The 10,740-nt window shown below is 43.2% G+C and overlaps 1 long non-coding RNA gene across 2 annotated transcripts in view; it reads left to right on the top strand.

Moving 5' to 3' along the window:
• The first annotated feature begins 9,473 nt into the window (after positions 1-9,473).
• LOC308590631 overlaps positions 9,474-10,740 on the top strand; it is a 36,950-nt gene continuing 35,683 nt past the window's right edge. The window contains exon 1 of one of the 2 annotated variants that reach the window (XR_014009817.1): positions 9,474-9,727. This is a non-coding gene — a long non-coding RNA (uncharacterized lncRNA). The remainder of the gene's footprint in view (positions 9,728-10,740) is intronic. The other variant, XR_014009818.1, reaches the window with a different exon arrangement.

Below are 10,740 nucleotides of genomic sequence, written 5' to 3'. Positions count from 1 at the left end.
GCTGCTGCACCCCAAACAGAAAGTGTTTCCTGCTGCGTGACATCCCCCTGAATTTTGCTGGTAAACATTGCATCCATCGCTTCATAAAATTTCCACGTCCTGGAGGGCATTGTTTCCCAGGCTGCCCTTTCTAAGTGGGAAACTACGAATGCCACCCTCTCCAATGCCATCATTGGAAAATTCCTTCTTTTGTAAGTCCAGGGCGTATTTAATCTCAGTCCTAAAGGCAAGGTACTCTGGAGGGTTCCTGCCAAATTTGCTCACCAGTGCGGCATCTTTCGCCCCACCAGAGTTGCCATGTTTTGCTGCTCCTGCAACCTGTACCCTTCCAGCCTTGCTGCGAGGTCAACAATGTGCACTTCCAGCTCCACATTCCTCTGCACCAGAGTTGGTACGTTCCGCGCCGCATCTTCCTCAGCGCCTCTGCCTGCAGCTCTTTCTTCCTCCAGCCTCCCTTTATTCTCTTGACTCATCATGCCGCTCTTCACTGCTACACGCGAGCAACCGCAAAGACTCTTGGATTGCTGTCAGATGCTAATGGTGGTTGCTTGTGAGTAAACAGGCAGGACTCCGACCTGTCTTTTACAGGTTTTATTGTGCAAACTATTTACAGTGCAGATCTACAAAGTTCATGTCTGTCTTAGTCACTTGCAGAATCCAGGAATGCCCCCTTCCGGCTTCTCCCCCAACATAAGAACTTCGGCACCCGAAGCCTCCTCCCCTCCTCCTTGCCTTTCACCCCTCTGCAGAAGTTGGGCGATGGAAGTGGTGTGTGTCCCTCCTAGCCAGCCTGGCAAGGTGAGGTGCTGGGGCTCTCAGCAGCATCCTCAAGCCCTTTCCTCTCTTGGCTGGCCCCTTCCCTCTCTTCTCCACTGGAGGTGTGGCTTTCCCCCATGCTGGAAGAGGAACTGCTCTTCAGACGTTTTGGAGGCTCTCTGTATCCCTACGGCCCCCCTGCCTCCCTCCCCTGTTCTGATGGCAGTCCCCTGACATCAAATGCTGGTTCTCAGATCTGTTTCTTTTGGATAAAAATGCAATTATTATTGATCGCTTTAGCTGAAGAAATTACAAAAATAAAATACATAAAATTGGATAAAAACAAAATAATATACACTGCACAGCTAAAATCATTATTGTAATCAGACAATTTGTTAGATAAGAGGTTTCTCCTCTGAAGAATTTAACTTAAGGCATTTTTTTCTGCCAGAGTTCACTGGAGCTCGGCTCTGGCCCCTCTCATGTGGGTGCCATTGCAATTCTAAGAGAACAAGGAAGACATTCATGGTGATCTCCAACAGCTCCTTTTCTAGAAAAACCACTGATGGGCAAAAGATGCGGAACATAATATATAGGTGACAGATTGGGAATGATAATGAAAAATGATATAAAATTTATGGCACTTAAGGAGAATTATATGAAAATGATGTACAGATGGTATTTAACTCCGGTCAAACTATCAAAAATGTACAAAACAAAGGAAAATAAGTGTTGGAAGTGTAAAAAAAGCAGGGGGTACGTTTTACCACTTGTGGTGGCAATGTAAGGTTATAAAAAGTTTTGGGAAATGATCTATAATGAATTCTTAAAAAGTTTAAAATAACATTTGTTTAAAAACCGCAAGCTTTCTTAATAGGTATAACTGGAATGGATACACCGAAAGAATACAAAAATCTGTTTAGGTATGCAACAACAGCCGCATGGAAATTGATGGCCCAACAATGGAAAGAAGAACAAGTCGCAACCAAAAAAGATTGGCAACTTCTTTTCTTTTCTTTTCTTTTCTTTTCTTTTCTTTTCTTTTCTTTTCTTTTCTTTTTTATTGGTACACCAAGAAAAAAGAAAAAAAAACACAAATCTCAAATTACACATAGGAATAACCATAGACACACAATTTTCTTAACAAACAATAAAACATAAATTTGTCTTAACACTATAAAGACCCAACCTCCCGTCTATTCGATATTTCGATTTCATATTACTTATTGCCAATACATACTTTTATAATAATTATGCTGGAATGGCTAAATTAGCTGGAAAACTAAGAAATCAAGAAGACAACTGTCAGGGCTGCCTCAGGTCTCAGCTCACAAAAGACCAACGCCAAGCTCTTCTTATATACAAAGATGTTTATTGCAGTTCATTATTGGTTCCACAACCGCGGCGTGCAGCCCCGCGTCTCTTTCCCCTAGACATTAGAAGTCCCCTCTGAATCGGTCCCTCCCCTACACCAGTTTAATAAGCTAACGCTGCTCCACCTTTTTCTCTCTTTCCTTTTCCGCAGGGTCTTTCTGCCCGCCGGGGTTCCTCCCCTCCTGCTTTCTCCTGAAGCGGAGTCTCCAGACTGCTCCTGCCCCCTCCTGCGGGCTTTGGGTCCTGGCTCCTCCTCCTCCGGGCTCCCTGTTCTTCCGCGCGCCTCCTCATTTGAACTTGGCACGCGCGCCCAACCTCTGACCTTCCTTTTGACAGTTATGCTACTCCCCTCACTGCCTTCCCCCCCTTCCGGGAGAACGGCTTGCTCTGATCCCTCCCCTTTCTCTGTCACCGGAGCTGCTCCCTCTGACACACTGGAACCTCCCCCTCCCTCGCTGCGCTCTGGTGGGGAGGCTGACCCTGATTCCCAGCTGCCGCTTTGGGGTCCCCTGCTGGCCCCCCGCTCCTGACACTTTCCCCCTGGGGCTCCCCTTGCTCTTACCACAGGCTTCTGGGAATCCTCTGATTCGCTGGAGAGACTCATGGAATCCCCTGCGTCATTGCTATCCTCTTCCTCACTATCCTGGGATTCCTCTCCATCGCTCTCCATTTCCTGCCTTCCCTGTGCCTCTGTCCCTGTACCCCTGACAACAACAAATATATATATATATACATATACATACATATATATATATATATATATATATATATATATATATATATATATGCAGGTTTTGGTGTCTTCGGGTGTCTTCCCGTGTAAGAGTTGGGGTGTCTAGGCGACGTTTCGACGAGGTCTCACTCGTCATCTTCAGGCTGGTGCTTTCGGCTTCTTGTTACTAGAACAGAGCAGGGTCTCAGTGTTTGAGTTCCTATAAATACTGTTGAGGGGGTGTGGTGTATAGCCTCCAACGTTCTGGGCAGAGAGGAAGTTCCCAGGTTAATGTGCCTTTTCTTCTTTTGTTCATTAATTACTTGAGGGATATCTTGAGTGATTACTTGAGTGATATTCTGAGTACCACTTAGGAGGGTCATTAGGTGTGGATTAGTTGCTAAAGCTTTCGTGTCTTGACCTCTTGAGCTTGTGAAAAGTTTTTCTGAGAAGATGGCTGTACTGCACTTAGTTGTGCTCTGGCTTGGCTTCGTGTATAGGGGCGAGCTGTGGTTTTGTGTCCTGTGCCAGCCAGATCTGTGTAGGGATTGCAGGGGGGTGCAGCATCCGGAGGTGCCACTATGGTTTGGCTACTGGATGGTGTCTGTAATTTATCTGTGGAGAGGGTCTGGGTTTGGGTCTGGTGTGGTTGATTGGAGATGGCGTTCTGTGTGCCTCTGGTTCTGGTGTCGGTTTTTGTGGGGAGGGCTAATTTCCAGATGTCTGGCAGGCGGGACGTGTCGTCACGCTTGTTCATGTTGTGAGGGTGTTTCTCTATCTCGATGGCTTCCATGATTATTCTCTTGTGGTGATGTTCCATGTTAAAGAGCAATTTGGAATCTGCAAAATTAATTTCGTGTCCTGTTTCTTTCATGTGTTGGTAAAGAGAGGAAGTTTTTTCTTCTTTTTTGACGGCATTCTTGTGTTCTGCCGTCAAAAAAGAAGAAAAAACTTCCTCTCTTTACCAACACATGAAAGAAACAGGACACGAAATTAATTTTGCAGATTCCAAATTGCTCTTTAACATGGAACATCACCACAAGAGAATAATCATGGAAGCCATCGAGATAGAGAAACACCCTCACAACATGAACAAGCGTGACGACACGTCCCGCCTGCCAGACATCTGGAAATTAGCCCTCCCCACAAAAACCGACACCAGAACCAGAGGCACACAGAACGCCATCTCCAATCAACCACACCAGACCCAAACCCAGACCCTCTCCACAGATAAATTACAGACACCATCCAGTAGCCAAACCATAGTGGCACCTCCGGATGCTGCACCCCCCTGCAATCCCTACACAGATCTGGCTGGCACAGGACACAAAACCACAGCTCGCCCCTATACACGAAGCCAAGCCAGAGCACAACTAAGTGCAGTACAGCCATCTTCTCAGAAAAACTTTTCACAAGCTCAAGAGGTCAAGACACGAAAGCTTTAGCAACTAATCCACACCTAATGACCCTCCTAAGTGGTACTCAGAATATCACTCAAGTAATCACTCAAGATATCCCTCAAGTAATTAATGAACAAAAGAAGAAAAGGCACATTAACCTGGGAACTTCCTCTCTGCCCAGAACGTTGGAGGCTATACACCACACCCCCTCAACAGTATTTATAGGAACTCAAACACTGAGACCCTGCTCTGTTCTAGTAACAAGAAGCCGAAAGCACCAGCCTGAAGATGACGAGTGAGACCTCGTCGAAACGTCGCCTAGACACCCCAACTCTTACACGGGAAGACACCCGAAGACACCAAAACCTGCATTCCTGTACCCGTGAAAATCTACGAAAGCATATATATATATATATATATATATATATATATATATATATATATATATATATATATATATATTGCATATTTACAAAAGAACTGTAAGGAAATTAACACAATAACAGGTTCTACAAAAAAAAACAAACCACTTGTAATATTAAGGACAATGTTGAAAATTGGGAATGATTAAGGATAAGGTTGATGATGTCATATGACACACCACCCCAAATCTTCGATCCCAGAAGTGCCAGCTTCAAGGGCCACCATGAAATGACTTGGGGGGAAGGGACCACGTAACCCATCTGCAAGGAGGAACTAATTACCTTTCTGACCCAGTCAGCTTTCCCCTCCCTGCTGGTTTTCCTCAGCCAAGAGGGGCAAGGGGCAATGTCCTTCAATCTTGCCAACTAAAATGCTTCCAACATGAGAGGGCTAGACAGTGCTCTGGACACCCCATGATATTCATCTGCTGTAACAGCAGAGTCAAATTCCCATTGGATGCAAGCAATTTCATCCTCAAAATGCTTTGCAAACAGGTCACAGCATTGACAAGTCACAAGCACATTCCCCAACTCCCAATGAGAGGCCCTCCACATTTTCACCTTGGAGCTTTCCTTTTCTCACCCAGCCTCTAACCCTAGGAGGTGTCCACTTCACCTCTCAACCTGGTTACTGGCACCAGTTTGAAATTTCCCACCACCACCACTTGCAGCACATTAAGCATTTTACTTTTAAAGCTCTGACCAATGTTTCATATCATCATGTGGTTGAGATATCTTAAATTCTGAGATTTAGAGATACTGATATTCTGTTAGTATAAGCAAATACAAAAGACACGCCAATACAAAGAAAATGAGTAGAAAGAGGAATATTTAAATAAAATTAATAGCAATAAATGGCCTACATGTAACTGCCACCAATTCCACATCTGAGGAGCATTATGTATAAACTCCTCTGCTATTGACACACCACCCACCATGAATATAAATACAGATTCCTCCACCTCTGGCCTTACCAGAATTACTGTCTCTGTCAGTTTTGGAGGCTGCAATCTAAAGAGATATTTAGGAACTGGAACATGTGCAAAGAAGGACTACAAAATTGATTTAGGATCTGGAAACCAAGCCTTATGTGAATTGGATGAGGAAGTTGGGTATACTGAGCCTGGAAAGGCGACAACTGAGAGGTCTCCTTTTCAAAGCGTTAGCCATTGGACTGTGACCATTAACCTCAGGATTCTGTCCTGTCCTCAGTGCTATTCAACATTTACATGAAACTGTTGGGAGAGGAAATGCCACAGCAACTCAGTGAAGGTTGGTTTCTTGAATTGAGTTTAAAATCCAAGTGAGGACAAAATAGATTTCAAATATAACTTCATTCCACAGGAAACTTTGTGTGTGATTGTGTAAGTGAGAGAAGATTCTTAAACAGTAGCTGTATTTGTAGGATTAAAGAGTGTGAGGCAGGGGAGATAGAGGGAAGCGCCAGAGAAACCAAAACTCCTAACAATACCTTGAAGAAGTCACAAGACAGAACTATACAGTGGTACCTCTAGATACGAATGGGATCCGTTCCAGAGTCCCGTTCGCATCTAGAGGTAAACATATCTAGCGACGGCACGTCTGCATCGCTTTTTGCCGCTTCTGCGCATGCGCGTGACGTCATTTTGAAGGGTACCACACTGCGTGCTATGAGTTGCTCCTCGAAGTCAAGTCGCAACTGTATTAACGGTTTTAAGAAAAAGGAAACAAACTTGCAAGATGTTTCCGTCTTGCGAAGCAAGCCCATAGGGAAAATCGTCTTGCAAAGCAACTCAAAAAACCAAAAACCCTTTCGTTTTGCCAGTTTTCCGTCTTGCGAGGCATTCGTCTTGCGAGGTACCACTGTAATAGAAGAAGGTCACTTAGGGCCATCTGTCTGAGCTCTTTGCTCTCCTACTTTGCAGGTTCACAGGGTTCTGGGAGATGGTGGGACTTGAATGTTTTCTAGTGATAACGTATCAGCCGGCTCTGCCTCTTTCTCTTCTCCCATTATTTCCCAGCTTCTCCCCTCATCTTCCTCTGAGCTGTGGCCTCCTCTCAAATCTCTGTTGTAATTCTTTTTGTTTTGTTTTGTTTTTTCTTCCTTTCCCCATCACCATCCCTCACCCGTCACCCCACCCTTGTGTTAGACTCGCAATTTCTTTACACTTCTTTCCACATTACTTTCTTTCACACACTTTTAAACCACTTTTCTGCTTCTTTTTCTATTACACATTGTTATCCATCTTATTTAGTATTTCAGTATTTAAAACGGAACTTGTTTATTCTAATAGGAGTTCTGATTTTTCAATATGCATTTGCAAGTATCCTTTAAACACCTTCCAGTCCTAGTCTATCTTCTCTTTTGAGATCCTTCCAATTTCTCCCATTGTTTTGGATATATTGTAATACTCCAATAATTTGGCAAGCCAATCTGTTTTTGTCGCTATAATACCACTTTTCCAATATTTAAATCTCTGTTGTAATTCTGAACCGTTGTCTTCTTCTCTGGAAGGGTCAGGTTGGGGAGAAGGTCTCCACAATTCCTCCTCTGTTGAGTCCCTGACAGAAGACTTTAAGATTCAGAAAGGAACATGACAAGGTTGTCCTATCTCCCCTTTGCTATTCATTTCGGTCCTGGAGGTGCTCTTGAATATGATTAGAGGGGACCGGTTGGTGGAAGGGATTCAGGTCGGAGCCAAACAATATAAACTTAAAGCTTTTGCAGATGACCTGGTTTTGACATTGCAGGAACCAGACTCTAGTACGAAAAGAGTTTTAGAACTGATTCAAGAATTTGGTCGGTTGGCGGGTTTTAAATTAAATGTTCTCCTTGAGAACACTGATGTCCTAGATCTGGAAGGGTTCAATAATGCTTTTGGTTGGCATGCATACTTGTGGTATGACAAGGTAAAAATTCATAAGGCTTTTAAAAATCATATTGTCAGGAAAGCTGTGTATAATGTCTGGGCTAAATACAAAGACATCTTAGAAAACAAGACCCCAAGGTGGTTGTCACCAATGGATGCCAAGGCCCCGAAAAGACTCAATATGGAGGCCAATTGGCCGAAATATTGGGAAATAATAGAAAAAGAAGGTGATACTTGGAGATTGCAGAGCCTTGAGAAACTAAAGGATAAAGTGCGAGGCTGGCTACATTATGCTCAGATCAGGGAGGTCTTTAATTTGGATAAAAAAATAGGCTTCCAGGTGGAAAAATCGAAATTAGAAACAGAACTGTTAGAATCTAAGACAAAGGTACTTTCAAAAATGTATAACTTGCTGTTGAAATGGAATACGCAGGATGAAACTGTCAAATCAGCTATGATAAAATGGGCACAGGACTTTGGGCATAATATTATGTTTGCTGACTGGGAAAAGTTATGGACCACCGGAGTGAGGTTTATGGCATGTAATGCCTTGAAAGAAAACATTATGAAAATGATATACAGGTGGTACATGACCCCAGTCAAGCTGGCAAAAATATATCACTTGCCCGATAATAAATGCTGGAAATGTAAGGAAGCTGAAGGAACATTCTTTCACCTCTGGTGGACGTGCCCAAGGATTAAGGCTTTCTGGGAAATGATTTATAATGAATTAAAAAAGGTATTTAAGTATACCTTCCTTAAGAAACCAGAGGCCTTTCTTCTGGGCATTGTCGGCCAAGGGGTGTCAAAGAAGGATAGAACTTTCTTTATGTACGCAACAACGGCAGCAAGAATACTCATCGCAAAGCATTGGAAGACACAAGATTTGCCCACTCTGGAAGAATGGCAGACGCAACTGATAGACTACATGGAATTGGCTGAAATGACTGGCAGAATTCGAGACCTGGGAGAAGAGACGGTGGAAGAGGACTGGAAAAAATTTAAAGACTATTTACAGAAACATTATAAATTGTATGAATGTTAGGAGTGTGCATAAATGAGACTAACATGGCAGCAGTAAACCCAGTGTAAGACATATGAGAATAGGTGATGTTTAGGGAAATTGCGAAATCTGAAGAAATATTATGTTCAAAAATTAGCAGGTTAATCTATGACCAAAATACTTAAAGTTGGAATTGAATATTTGAGATTTATAAAATAAGAATGGAAGTAAGGTAACAAATTGCTGTATTTAACTACATGATTGAGAACGCAGGGGAGGGTGATGTGAGGAAGTCCAAAGATTATGAAAACATGATTTATGAACATATGTAATTTCTTTACTTATCTTTTACTTTTACTCTTTTTATTCTTACTTTTTTCTTATAATCTTACTTTGAATTTTTTTGTTTCTTGTATGCTTGATGTTATTTTTGTTGTTTAAAATTGTAATAAATATTTTATATAAAAAAAAGAAAGGTCCAGGTCCCTCAGCTTTTTAAAAAGAATGTCCGGAAGGATGGTATTAAAAGCCGAGCTATAATCAATGAACAGCATTCTGACATAATTCCCTGGTCTCTCCAGATGACTCGCTGCAAGGTGAAAAGCTGTGGATATGGCATTGTCTGTTGACCTATTTCTCCTGTAAGCGAAATCCGGTGGAAAACATGTCCTAAGGTGTTGAAGGACCAATCTCTCAAAGCATTTCATCATTACAGATGTTAAGATCATCGAAAGCAATGGAAAAAGAAGAAGAAGACTGAGGACAGTCATCACTAAACAGATCAGCTGAGTCAAAGTATCACTCCCTGTCCCAACAATCTGACACAATTAGAATAAGGAGGAATACAGTTCCATAAATTGATTTAATTAGCTCTCACTGATGATCTTGGAGCCATTGTATTCTATTCAGTGTGTACCAGTGCGTCCCTGGCACCTTTCAACAGTCTTGAGCTATGTCTAGCTTTGCCAGTTGAGCAGTCACCTGAGCAGTACCTTGAGGCTCTCATTGCACTTTGATTAGTGGCCTGAAAGATCAGAAAAAGTATTTCGCTCCTTCCAACTCAGTAAGACTTCACATCAAGCAAGAAGAAAGACAGAGGCACTGGCTCAGAAAAGACCTTTATCCATGAAGGACCCAGCAACTTCCCATAGACCTTGGATGTGATACTATTAACAGTTTGTGCACATGTCTGTAGCAAATGAGGGCTAGAGGTAGGCACTGAAGAATATGGTTGGCTGTCTTAGCCATTGCTGTTAGTTGTTCTGCTTTAATGATGGGCATAGTCAGATGACCTCAACTGACTTGGTAGCCTTCTTTGAACAAGTTGCTCATTTGGAGCTGTCCGTAGTCCTGCAGTATCCCTACCAGGGGGAGTTGACACCTTCCCTGCTGCCCTGCACCAATTCATGAGACAGCTGCCTCATCTGCTGACAGATAATCTTCTGTACTCTCACTATCAAAAACCTTTTAGGATTCTTTAAGAAGTTTCTGCTTTAGAATTGCTATGTAGATACAACCTCATAAAACTGAATCAGGACTTCCGGGTTGGCGCCATCGCCGAATGGCGGATTCCCTCCGAGCTCCGGAGGGAGTCTGCTCGACAGGGGCTGGGTTTTGCCGCGATGCGGGAAACCCTCAAAAACCACGGGCGCGGATGCCCGTGGACATGGTGACTCGGCAGGCACCGCTTGCGCCCTTCCCTCCCACAAAGGAGCATTTTTAAAGGCTACGGAACGGGGGACGGGGAGCGGTGTGGTGCTGCGAGTCTGCTGCTTCCCCTGCCGAGCGAAGACGCATGCCATTCGTCGGAGAGCGCTGACTTCTTCCTTTGAAAATTCAGACTAAAAACCAAGAACAACAACCCGTGAGTAATTTGGAAATTGGACTAAATTTTTCCCTTTTTGTGGATTCGGCACGAGCGGGGGAGGTGCAAAGAGGAAGTCCGTCTCCCCCCCATTGTAAACATTTTAAAGCAAGGATTTGACAACTAAGGTCGAGTGAAGAGTTTCCTTTTCTTTTTTGGATAAAGTTATTAATTCCACGGATTTAAAAGTATAAGTTACTGTGCTGGAGGATAAGAGTTAATTTTTTGATTAAGTTCTACCCCTCCCGGGACCGGGAGTGATCCATAAGAGGAGCCTGCAGAGAAGATACAGAAGATTTTGACAGCTGTCAAACTAGCTGTCAAAGTTGGAAAAAATAGAAAACTTTACTTTTGATGGAC

This window comes from Podarcis bocagei, assembly GCF_964188305.1.
Source record: "Podarcis bocagei genome assembly, chromosome: 7".
NCBI lineage: Eukaryota > Metazoa > Chordata > Lepidosauria > Squamata > Lacertidae > Podarcis > Podarcis bocagei.
The sequence above is the reverse complement of the archived record's forward strand: the minus strand, read 5'-3'. Positions and strand labels throughout refer to the sequence as shown.